The sequence below is a fragment of the Aegilops tauschii genome, chromosome 7 (assembly GCF_002575655.3).
Source record: "Aegilops tauschii subsp. strangulata cultivar AL8/78 chromosome 7, Aet v6.0, whole genome shotgun sequence".
In the NCBI taxonomy this organism is placed as follows: Eukaryota; Viridiplantae; Streptophyta; class Magnoliopsida; order Poales; family Poaceae; genus Aegilops; species Aegilops tauschii.
The window spans coordinates 558,818,452-558,831,389 of record NC_053041.3 but is presented as its reverse complement, the minus strand read 5'-3'; positions in this window follow the sequence as shown (position 1 = coordinate 558,831,389).

Genomic DNA, 12,938 nt, shown 5'->3' with positions numbered 1-12,938 from the left:
AGAGGACGACGACAGCTATCCTGGCCATGGGTTCCCTGAATACGATGGTACAACAATGGGGGAAGAAGCTGAGCCGGCAATGCGGGAAGAAGCTGAAGAAGATGCATCAAATGAGCCCGCTGATGATCTAGGTCGGGCCATTGCCGATGCAAAGAGAAATAGCACAAGTGAAAAGGAGAAGAAGAAGTTGCAGCGCATGTTAGAGGATCACAAGAAATTGTTGCACCTGAATTGCGAAGCTGACAAGAAAAAGCTGGGCACCACACTGGAATTGTAGCAATGGAAGGCAGAGAATGGTGTATCTGACAAGGGATTTGGAAAGTTGCTGGTAATGTTAAAGAAGATGCTTCCAAAGGACAACGAATTGCCCGAGAGTACATACGAAGCAAAAAAGGTTGTCTACCCTCTAGGGTTAGAGGTGCAGAAGATACATGCATGCCCTAATGACTGCATCCTCTACCGCGGTGAGTACGAGGATTTGAACCCATGCCCGGTATGCGGTGCATTGCGCTATAAGATCAGCCGCGATGACCCTGGTGATGTCGAGGGCGAGGGCCCCATTAAGAAGCAGATTCCTGCCAAGGTGATGTGGTATGCTCCTATAATACCATGGTTGAAACGTTTGTTCCTAAACAAAGAGCATGCCAAGGCAATGCGATGGCACAGAGAAGACCGTAAGAAAGACGGGAAGTTGAGAGTACCCGCTGACGGGCCGCAGTGGGGAAAAATCGAGAGAAAGTACAGGAAGGAGTTTGAAGGTGACGCAAGGAACGTATGGTTTGGTCTAAGGGCAGATGGCATTAATTCTTTTGGGGAGCAGAGCAGCAACCATAGCACGTGGCATGTGACTCTATGTATGTATAACCTTCCTCCTTTGTTTTGCATGAAGCGGATGTTCATTATGATGCCAGTGCTCATACAAGGCCCTAAGCAACCCGGCGACGACATTGATGTGTACCTAAGCCATTAGTTGAAGAACTCTTACAGCTGTGGAATGGAACAGGTGTACGTGCGTGGGATGAGCACAGACAGGAAGAATTTGACCTGAAGACGTTGCTATTCGTGACCATCAATGATTGGCCTACTCTCAGTAACCTTTCGGGACAGACAAACAAGGGATACCACGCATGCACGCACTGTTTGGATGATACCGACAGTATATATTTCAATAATTGTAAGAAGAATGTGTACCTGGGACATCGTCGATTTCTTCCGAGCAAGCATCCCGTAAGAAAGAAAGGCAAGCATTTCAAAGGTGAGGCGGATCACCGGACGAAGCCTCGCCACCGTACTAGTGCTGATGTACATGATATGGTCAAGGATTTAAAGGTAATCTTTGGAAAGGGTCCTGGCGGACAACCTATTCCGAATGACGCTGACGGACGCGCACCCATGTGGAAGAAGAAAATTTTATTTTGGGAACTGCCCGATTGGAAAGACCTAGAGGTCCGCTCTGCAATCGACGTGATGCACGTGACAAAGAATCTTTGTGTGGCCCTGCTTGGCTTCTTGGGTGTGTATGGGAATACAAAAGATACACCAGACGCACGGGAGGACCAGCAACGTATGCACGGAAAAGACGGCATACATCAGGGCCATGCCAGCTATGCTCTTACCAAAGAGAAGGAAATCTTCTTTGAGTGCCTGCTCAGTATGAAGGTACCGTCTGGCTTCTCGTCGAATATAAAGGGAATAATAAATATGGCAGAGAAAAAGTTCCAGAACCTACAGTCTCATCACTGCCACATGATTATGACGCAACTGCTTTCGGTTGCATTGAGGGGGCTTCTACCGGAAAACGTTTGATTAGCCATTGTGAAGCTATGTGCATTCCTCAATGCAATCTCTCAGAAGGTAATCGATCCGGAAATCATACCAAGGTTAGAGAATGATTTGGTGCAATGTCTTGTCAGTTTCGAGTTGGTGTTCCTCACCTTAAAGAAATATGTTCATAACCGTGCTAGGCCAGAAGGAAGCATCTCCAAGGGCCATGAAAATGAGGAGGTCATTGAGTTTTGTATTGACTTTATTCCTCACCTTAAGCAGATTGGTGTTCCTGAATCGCGGCATAAGGGCAGACTGAGTGGAAAAGGCACGCTAGGAGGGAGTCAAATATTATGTATGGACGGGCATTCTCTCACTCAAGCACTCTACACAGTTCTACAGAATTCCGCCTTGGTGGCTCCGTATATGGAGGAACACAAGAATTTTCTACGCTCCAAACACCCGGAGCAGTCTGACGACTGGATTACACATGAACAAACGGGGACTTTCGCCGAGTGGTTGCAGACACATGCCATGCATGACGCCGCTATTGAAGATGACCTGTACTTGCTGTCCAAGTTACCATGTTTGAATATAATGAATTTCAAAGGGTACGAGATAAATGGGAATACATTTTACACGATCGCCCAAGATAAGAAGAGCACCAACCAAAACAGTGGTGTCCGCTTTGATGCAGCAACCAAGACGGAAAATGACACATATTATGGTTACATAGAGGACATATGGGAACTTGACTATGGACGTGGTTTGAACATCCCTTTGTTTTGGTGCAAATGGGTCAATATGACACGAGGCGGGGTAATGGAAGACCCACAGTACGGAATGACAACAGCGGATCTCAACAATCTTGCGTACGTAGATGAACCATTCGTCCTAGCCAATGATGTGGCGCAGGTTTTCCATGTGAAGGACATGTCTACCAAGCCGAGAAAAAGAAAAGATAAGGAAGCGAATACATCATACGATGAGCCAAAGCGCCACATAGTCCTTTAGGGAAAAGAAACATCGTGGGAGTGGATGACAAGACAAACATATTAGAAGATTATGAAAAGTTTGATGAAATTGCTCCATTCAGAGTGAATATTGACCCGAGCATCCAGTTAAACGATGAAAATTGTCCATGGTTACGGCGCAAAGGGACACACGCGAAGAAAAAATGAATATTACAAAGGCATTTCATTTTTTAAATAACCTATGTATTACCAAATTGGATATAATGATAAAACACACTAATATTAAACATAAGAAAAAAGAGTCACTGAAAAATCTATTTTTAAAGTTAGGTTATTCACAAACTAGTGATTCACACAAATTTTAAATAATTCAAATTTAAACTATTCAAATTTGAAAACTACTCACAACAGAAAGTTTGTAATTTTTTGTACCTAAAGCAAAAATATTCACAAAGAAACTCTAAATATAGCAAAAAACAACTCAGAAATAAATAAAAGAATTTAAATAAAGCAAAAAATAGAAAAAACTAAATAAAAAAGCCCATCTACTGGGCCACAGCGGCTGGCATACGACTAGAAACCCAACCTGTAGTTGGGCCAAGATGCAGGCCCGCAAGCCCAGTAGGCCCCACAGGGCAGAGTAGGAGGGTTGGGCCCAGAAGGCCTACATTAGAGAGGAGCTCAATGCAGTGCCCGTGCCGGGGCTTATAAATAGATCTTGGGGCTCCTCAACTAGCGAGGTGGGACTAAACTTGCCGCACCGCACCTGCGCCAGCGCACCCCTTAAGTACCGGGTCGTGGCTCCAACCGGTAGTAAAGGGGGGGGTCTTTAGTACCGGTTGGAGCCACCACCCGGTACTAAAGGGGTGCCGTTCCCGTCGGTTGGCCTGGCAAAATTTGACCTTTAGTACCACTTGGTGGCTCCAACCGGTACGTACTAAAGGCCATCCCTATATATGCAACACTTACGAAAATTTCAGTTTCTTCTCCTCTGCTTCTTCGACCACGTCGCCGCCCCCGTCGCGCGCCATCGCCGCCCCCGTCCCCGTCGTGTCGTCCCCATCGACTCCGCGCCACCCCCGTTGCCGGCCCATCCCCGTCGCCGCACCGCACCGTCCCGTCGCCGTGCCCTCGCCTCACCGTCGCCGTCGCCTTGGACCTCGCCTCGCCGTCGCCGTCGCCTCGACCTCGCCTGCGCTGTGAGCCCCTCTCCCCCTCTCCTCCCTCCAATCGAAGTCGCTGCGCCTCCATAGGTGCACACACGCGCGCACACACACACACACACAATTTGTTCATCTTTTGCACTAGATGTTGTAGATGCCTTAGCTATAGCTATTTTTCTGTTTTTAGTTTTTAGTTTTTTCTGTTTTTCTGTGTTTTATACAAAGGTTTTAGATGAATTAATTAATTAGATTAGATTAATGTCAAAGGTTTTTAGATGAATTAATTAATTAGATACTTTTAGTTCGATGAATTAGATATATTAATTTGCATAGGAATTTGCATATAGAATTTTGACATATGCATGCAACGATATCATTTTTTAAATTTGTATATAAGAAATCACAATCTAATCATTTTAAATTGTAACGTTTGCATATAGTATTTGTTCTCGAGGATGCCCGGCCCGCATCCTCGCCGTCGACCCATTCGCGACGACTTCCTGTTTCAGAGGACCCATGCCTGGGACTGGGCTCTGCCGGGCTGGCACTGGGAGGTGCTACCATCAGGGGCGCGCCACTTGGTGAGGAACCCGGCCCCGGGTCCCATCGTCGACCCTAAGCTCCTTTGGTGGCGTTCAAGTGGGCCACTTTCGGTGCGGAGGGAGCCAGCCCCGCCGGAGGTGGTACGTCGCCGTGTCAGGGAGGAGGACAAGCACGTCCGTCGCTACATGGCTGCAATGGACGTCAGGTTCTCCAATACCTGGCATGTTCTTCAGGGATCTCACCCGATCTATGATCCTGTGATGGTTCCTTTTCTTTGGGTGTCCACCGCCCGCGCCTCAGGAACCGCGAGTGAAGTAGATTATTCTGTAGTATTCGATCTTTATTAGCTAGCTAGCTAGTGATGTATTCGATATATAATATTCGAGACGATGTATCCGGGATTATATATATTATTCGAGACGATGTATTCGAGATTATATATATATATTATTTGATAATATTCGAGACAATGTATTCGAGACTATATTCCATGATGCATATTAATTATATGTACTATGATTCAGTTTTTCCTTATTGATTGCATGCATGCATTATAATTTGAATACTAAATTGTTTTACATTTCTTCTGGATTAGTTAAATAAAAGCTATGACAGACAATACCGGCAGAGAAGGAGAAGAGGCCCTGTTCGAGATCATACGCTCCCCTCGCCGGCCAGATGATCAGAATGAAGAAGATGACAGCTCCCAATATCTGAACAATACCGGGGAGGGTGATATGATATTCAGTCAAGACGACCGAATTGATGAAGTCCAGAACTGTGATTATGATGACGAAGAAAATGTTGATCTTGAAATAACAGAGACCGGCGAGGTATATTTCTATACGCAGGCATCTGGTGATCATCACATGTTTTAAAGGATTTGAAGATATATTAACCAATAGATCTTTCTTCTTTCAGCCCTTCGGATTGAACAAATCTTCTACAGGCAGCACGACAATGCGAGGCCCGGCCAAAAAGTTGAAGCAGGGCGTAAAGTACAACATTGATGCCATCAAAACTGATGGCGAACCAATCTTTCCTAAGAAGAATGCAAACAAGTTTATTCATCAATGCAGAGTTCTTGTGAAGGACCAACTCCCGATCTGCATGCAAGAATGGAAAAAGCCAGCAAAGCAACGTCCAGGTCTTACTTGGGTCGACAACAGAGCAAAAGATCTGCTTTGGGAATCTCTCATGGAACATTTCACCCGACCAGATCATTTCATAGACGCAGATGTGCAGAAAGTGAAGGCCGCTGCTCTTAGGAAGATGGCAGTTGCATTCAACAACCACAAGAAAACTATATGGGCCAAGTACGTCGAAGGAGGAAAGAAGACTCCAGAATTCACGGGAACACTGGAGAAGCAAAGAGAGCACTGGCCCAATTTCGTGAAATTCAAGGAATCAGAATTATCTAAGGAATGGACGAGAGTAAATGAGGCCAATGCCGCAAAAAAAGGAGCAGTTCCATAAGTTGGGGCCAGGTGGCTACGCGGTGGCAATGCCTAAGTGGGATAAGTCTGAGCAAGAGATGGTGGATGCAGCGGTCACTCCAGTTACATTGAGCTGGCCCCCCAGGTGCAGGACTTGGTTCTATGCGCATGGGGGGCGTTGGACCCGAAGACAGGCAAGGTTTCGAAGAGGGCAAGTCTTAAAGGAGCCTAAGATAAGATACTTGTTGCAATAGAAGAGGCTCGAACGGGGGTGTTCACGCCCAACAAAGAGAACAACGAGCTTACGCGCACCCTGGGAAATCCTGAACACCCGGGAAGAACATGAGGCAAAAGCGTTCTTCTGTGGTATGCGGGCTTTGTGGACTAGAACGCCGACTACAGAAGCCGTGCGAGAAGGAAGATGGAGCAGGAGAAGAAGAGGAAGTTGGAGGAGGAGCAGAGGAAGCAGGAAGCAGAACACCTTAAAGGCCTAGAATCAAAGCACGCAGAGTTGGCACTCCAATTCTAGCGGCAGCAGCAGCAGATCGACTCACTTAGCCAAGAAAGAGGGTCTCAGAAGTGGCAACAGCTAGCAGATGATCCAGCATTGGATAGCACCGTCCCATCCATGCCGAGAAGTAGCGTGCGTTCCGCCCCGGGCAAGGCACAACCGCTGGATAGATACCCTGTGGACGACATCATGGAGAGCACTAATTGTGAGCTGCACTTCAAAATGAAGAACATATCCATGAAGGTGGCCGATGCCGTTGCTTATACAAATCCCCCCGAAGCAACCTTCCATTGCAACCCGATTCTAGCTGGCTATGCTCGTGTCGTGGTTGATGAAGTGGTGGACCAATATTCGGGGCTAGAGCTTGACATTCCTGGAGGTGACGAGGAGCAGACACTGGGAGAGGCCAAACACCATATCATCCTATGGACGAAGGATTGCATCATCTTTCCAAGGCCACCGACACCGCGTCAGCCGACTCCTCGTTGAAGTCCGCCACCGTGTCAGCAATCTCCCGCTCCTCCAAGAGTCATCAGCTACCGCCTCAACACAGTCCTACTCCTTCAAGTCCGCCAACGCGTCAGGCCACTCCTCCTCCTCCAAGTTCGGCACCGCGTCACGCCACTCCTCCTGCTCCGAGTCCGACATCGCGTCAGCCCACTCCTCCTCCTCCAAGTCCGGCACCACGTCAGCCCACTCATCCTCCTCCAAGTCAGCCACGTCATCCGTCTCCGCCGCCTCAGCAACAACGGAAGAGAGCCGCCACAGCTATGGTGCGTAGCGGTACAAGTCGAGGTAGTACAGGAGGTACATGCGGAGGCAAGTGATTTCAATATGGTCAAAGCCTCGCGCCTCTTCCGCTGAGGCCTTACGACATGACCGAAGAGCAAAATGAAGCCGTAGCGAAGGCCCAAGTGGACGCCCATTTTCGACCGAAACCGCCACCGCCGCCAAAGGAGAAAGTGCCTGAGGAATCGTTTACCACTTTATTCGTATGGCTAAAAATCTAGCTCCCAAGCCTGTTGACTCAGACTATGAGCGCGAAATGAGAAAGGCACATCGAGCACGACAACAGAAGGAGTCGAGCTCGAGCTCAAGCCAAGCAGCTGCCCAAAAAGCGGGAAAACTGTTCCCCTGCTGGGAGAACAGGCGGTGCAATGGATCCCCCCGCTCATTGTACCAACACATGTGAGTACCGGCGCCGATCAGCTGGTAATAACCGACGAACATATAAGGCAGGCTAAAGAGATCGGATGCACTATAGAACAACTCCTAGGCTTGGAGCCCATGGAATCATTTAAAGAGGAGGAGCTAAAACAGAAATATGTCTGTGGTGAACCTCTGGTCAAGCCTGAGGAGGTCAAGAAGCTCTCAACGTGAATGTATGAATTGCATCAATGGTACATGGAAATTACCAGGACTAGCAATCGAGAGTCCCTCATGGTGAACGTCAAGGAAGATCATTACTTCCATCAGCTAGCTCTGTCTGTTGAGTATTCAGAATTGTTTTAGTTATTGAATCAAGATGCACTCGACAAATCTATCGTCAGTTGCTATTGTCTATAAGAGATTTCTTTCTGTAATTTAAGTCTCAAGCTAGCTGTAGTGCTCTCGTTGATCATTACCTATAATTATCCTCACTATATTCTTTTCTGTGGTATTATGCAGGATGAAGATGTATGAAATGAAAAAAGCTGGACGCTATGGCGTTGGGTTCATTGACCCAAATACCATTAATGAAGAGACATGGAGCTATGAATGGTATAAACAAGAAGTAGAGAATAACATGCTAGAGTTCTTGAAGCGCCTCAATACCAATCGGGATATACTACTTCCTTACAACTTCCAGTGAGTCACACTGTCTTGTACTACAAATTCTATTTTTGCTTACTAGCTAGATGTTAATAAGTGTATAGGGTTTAGGGTAGTTCATGAGTGTTATGCACATGCCCGCTTAATTTATACATGCAAATGTATGCACCTGCAGGTACCACTGGATCTTGTTAATCATTCAAGTTGAAGAAGGAACAGTTGAAGTATTGGACTCACTACTTAAAAAACCTACTGACTACTCAATCGTGAAGGGGATAGTCAACAGGTAATTTCAATCATTATTGAACTTTATGTCAGCCTCTTTAGTTCGTCATTTCCTGATATCAACTAATTAATAACTCCTTTATTCATTTTCTTTGCCGGCAGGCAGGGCTTGACAAAAGTACATCAAAACGGTTCCAGGCGAATGGAAAAAACAATAGTATTGGTTTCGACCCAAGGTAAGTAATTAAGTAGTACTAGCTAGCTACCTAGCTACCATCTCTTTAATTCTAGTTTCAATACCACTAATTATCATGCTTGATTAATTATTATCTGATTGAATTCTCGTAAAGGCCATGAAGCAGGCGCCGGGGACTCATTTATGTGCATACTACGTTTGCGATCGCATGATGGTGTCCGAAAGGACCAAAGATGCTAGACAGCTATGGGTACGTTTGCCAGAACACTATTCACATTTTTTTTACATCATTATCGATATCTAATCACACAACGACTAATACATGCATATTGATCTCCTTAAAATTTCAATGAGGTACAAGATAAGCCCCTACCAACGGATCGCGTAGTCGCAATTCAAGAGAAAATAGCGGGATTTGCTCAACCAGGTCATTGATCCCAAAAAAGAATACCATTACCCACTACCGCCGCCACCGCCGCTAAAGCAGTAATGCCTCCATATATATATAGGAGAAATTGTATATACCAAACTATATATATATATATATATATATACATGTGTGTATATATATATATACACATGTGTGTGTATATATATGATCGGTTCTACGAGAAATTCTATTTATATATATATGCATAACGTGTACAATATGTAGTATCGTAAAATACCAGCGAATGAAAAACAATTAAATGGAAAACACAAAATTAAAGGAAAAAGAAATCATGAACCCAAAACCCCCCAAAACTTTTAGTACCGGTTGGTGTTACCAACCGGTACTAAAGGTCTCCCCGCACCCGGCGCTGGCTCGTGCCACGTGGTGGCCCTTTAGCGGCGGTACGTGCTGAACCGGTACTAAAGGGGGGGGCCTTTAGTCCCCACCCTTTAGTGTCGGTTCCAGAACCGGTACTAAAGGGCCTTACGAACCGGTGCTATAGCCCGGTTCTGCACTAGTGGAGGGAGTTTTTTTGTTTTTAAGACGAGTTCCCACATGTAAGTGACAAAACCCCTTTGCCAGCTACCAGGGGTAGTTTGTTCCAAAGTAACGGTCAAACGTCTTTGACCGGACGGAATGTTGATGGAAGGGCATTTGAGCGACCTGAGAGGAAAAAGTAAGGGCAAATCTGATGAAGCTTGAAAAGTAAGAGCAAAGTGGGTAGGAACCAACAAGCGATAAAAATGCAACTGTCCCTTTGATGAGGCTCTGTTGAGGCCCTGAGGCTACGCCAAAAGCAATGGAGACTCTGACCCCCACATAAAAGGAAAACTAAAGGGTCTGCCGTGAGGACAAGATGTCATGATTTGATGGTAATTAATTATGTGACTTTGATGAGCTTGCTATTTTGTGTACTTCTTGGTCATTGTACTCTGGATCATTCCAGGATTTCCGTGCCAGGCTAAATTCATCCATGTTCGGCTACTGAGAAGAATCGATCCTTTTTTTGCGAGGTGAGAAGAATCGATCCTTATTACTTTGTTTATTACAGTTTTAAATATATTGCAATCAGTAGATCTCCATTGTTATATTTAAGATATCTCAGTTGCTACATTCTCAAATATGTGGACATTTTTTCCCGATTGTAGTTTTGAATGCACATTGTTGTTTTGTTATAAAAGAGTAAGGTAAACATTGTTATTTCCTGCTCCTATGTTTAATAATGAGACAAACAAATGGTTTGTGAGGTAAACATTTTTCTAGACTTGGATGTTAATGTAGACGGCGCTATTACATCCTCTCCTCATCATGTACGAAAATGGTCATGCAATTAAAGAGACACATCAAAGCCTGTATGCATCTCAATCTTACTTCATTGGTTGTTATCTGATGACCAATGGCGAGCTGTACGCATTTAAGCTCAGATTTACGTCATACTAATCATCATTACTGGTCTGCTCAACCATATGAGTATCCCCTTTACTATTGCTATGTGAACATGGTTGTCATATATATTTGGCTAAAAATAGACAATGAGGTGAGCTATAGACTTGGCCGGTAGCGGCTGTGCAGCCCTAGAGCATGTAGGAAATGCTCTAGGCGACTTCTTAGGCCCTCCACTTTGTAGGCCAAAACCGGTGCCAAAGTCAATTTTACTTCATTAGGCACCCGGTGCCCTCCACTGCCTAGCAGGTGCCATAATTTTTTTGAGATTCAGAGCATCTACTTTCTTCAATGCCAAATCCATCTACGCAATATATTAAGCGTGTCAACCGTCCTTCTTGAAGAACTGCCAATGAGCCAATCATCTGCTAGTGGGGTAATCTGGGCTGATATATACTAGTTTATGTACATGGGTCCTAGCTCTAATGGATGCCAAATTCTTTCAAGTTGTGTGGGCGGTGCTAAAAAAATTTCTTCTAGCATTGATGCGCGCGTGGCATACTTTTTAGGGTTTTGGCACCACCTACATGGTGGAGGGCTTTAGAACACTAATTATAAACTTCAATGCTACCAGTAGTATAATGGAATGTGAAAACATGGCGAGTACCTAGCTTTGCAATGTTAGGCAGATATGTCTATGATTGTCGAAACACTGGAGTTAATCAAGCAACGATCATGGTATAAAATTATCGAAAATGGATTGGAATCGTGGTTCTTACAGGTTGGTTTCCACTTCTGAACTATTTTGTGTAAGTTATGTGCTAAGGACTCGAGGGGTTCCTGGCAACCTTGCTATAATAGGAAGAAAATCCTCAGTAGTAGTCCTGTATAAGATTTTATGTAAGTTTTGGTCTATATTGCTGGAAATTATGACAGCAATTTGATTCACAATAGTTACAGAAATTTGACAGTAAATAAGCTGAGTTCAACAAGGGGAAATAATACCTGCCAGAGATGCCCTACCTAGGTCTTGCAGTTTGTAATATATTTTATCTTTTGACTATAGTTCTTCTACTCACGTTCTTAAGAATCTATGTGTTGTCAACCTCAGAAATAAACAATGCATGTTTGTTGATCACTAAATGTCGACACACTTCCCTTGCAAACAATAACAAGATATATAAAGCATGATGAGAAACGGTCACCACAACTTTGACAATAATTTGAAAAATTGAGCTGAGGCATAATGCTATAGAAAAACTGTATCATCGTGTGGCTGTGATTTTTTTGTAAAGAATAGTATGCACAAACAACTGCCATACACGTGGTAATTAAAGTTCGACACAACATATGACTATAAACTAATCATTTCCAATACCCCGCATCTATTATTATATACTGAAGCACAATATAGTAGATACATTAAAGATATGCTAGAAACAAAACCTCCAAAAAACAAAAAAACGCCCGTCAATCATGGTGGACCTATATCTATAATTGACAAACCACGGGCAATGCATCTTCAAAATTGTATCTGCACATGTGTGAACCCATATATAATCAAAATTATACCTAAAAAAATCCAGGACATATCAGATATCTCGAGTCGAAATTTCGCGTCCATCCAATATCATCCCATGTTCCCAACAAATAAATTAAGATTGATAATATCTTCAATCTCTCCGTGGTAATTTTTCCATCCTATTGCCTCCATCCGGCAAGACTCTCTTATCGGGGTTGTGCTCCTAAGAGCATCTCTAGCAGACCCTGTATAACGCGCGAACCCGCATAATTCCGGCGATTATACGGGCTTGGCCTAATTTTCTGGCCCGAACAGAGCCCGTACAGTTTCATATACGGGGTCTATTCTGCAGCACACGATTTCGCCCCGCAAAACAGATCTTCCTCGAACTGTAAACGCGTTATGCGGGTCGGCATTATACGGGGTCTGCTAGTGTTGCTCTAAGACGATGACAATTTAATGGCGACTCGACCTGAAAGACTCAGGTACAAAGAAACCTGAAGGGCAAGCAAAGAGAACAAAATGTCTGGAATTTACAACAATGAATCGGGTACCTTTGATCAGCTTAATATTTTTGCACCCTTTAGTCATGTGTGTACTCCGGATCGTACCAAGATTCATATGCCAGGCTACGTTCATCCAAGTTCACCCGACGAGAAGAGCCCTTATTACTCTGCTTATTATTGTATTTAAATATATTGTAGTTAACAGACATTCCTGGTTGTATTTAAGATATCTCAGCTAATACATTACTAATTTTGCACTTAAATTCATAAGATATATGTCACTTATTCAGTAGGCCCTTATCATGTCAATCCAATATATTTTGCTCCTTGCCTCCTTTGGTGGTTCGGCTTATCGTCTTGGCGGTTGGGCCGAGGACGGTGCGCAGTAGATAGTCGAAACCGAGAAGGGGGAGAAACATTATTGAGGAATTGGGCAGATGACTTAGAAATTAAATCGCCATGCATGGAGA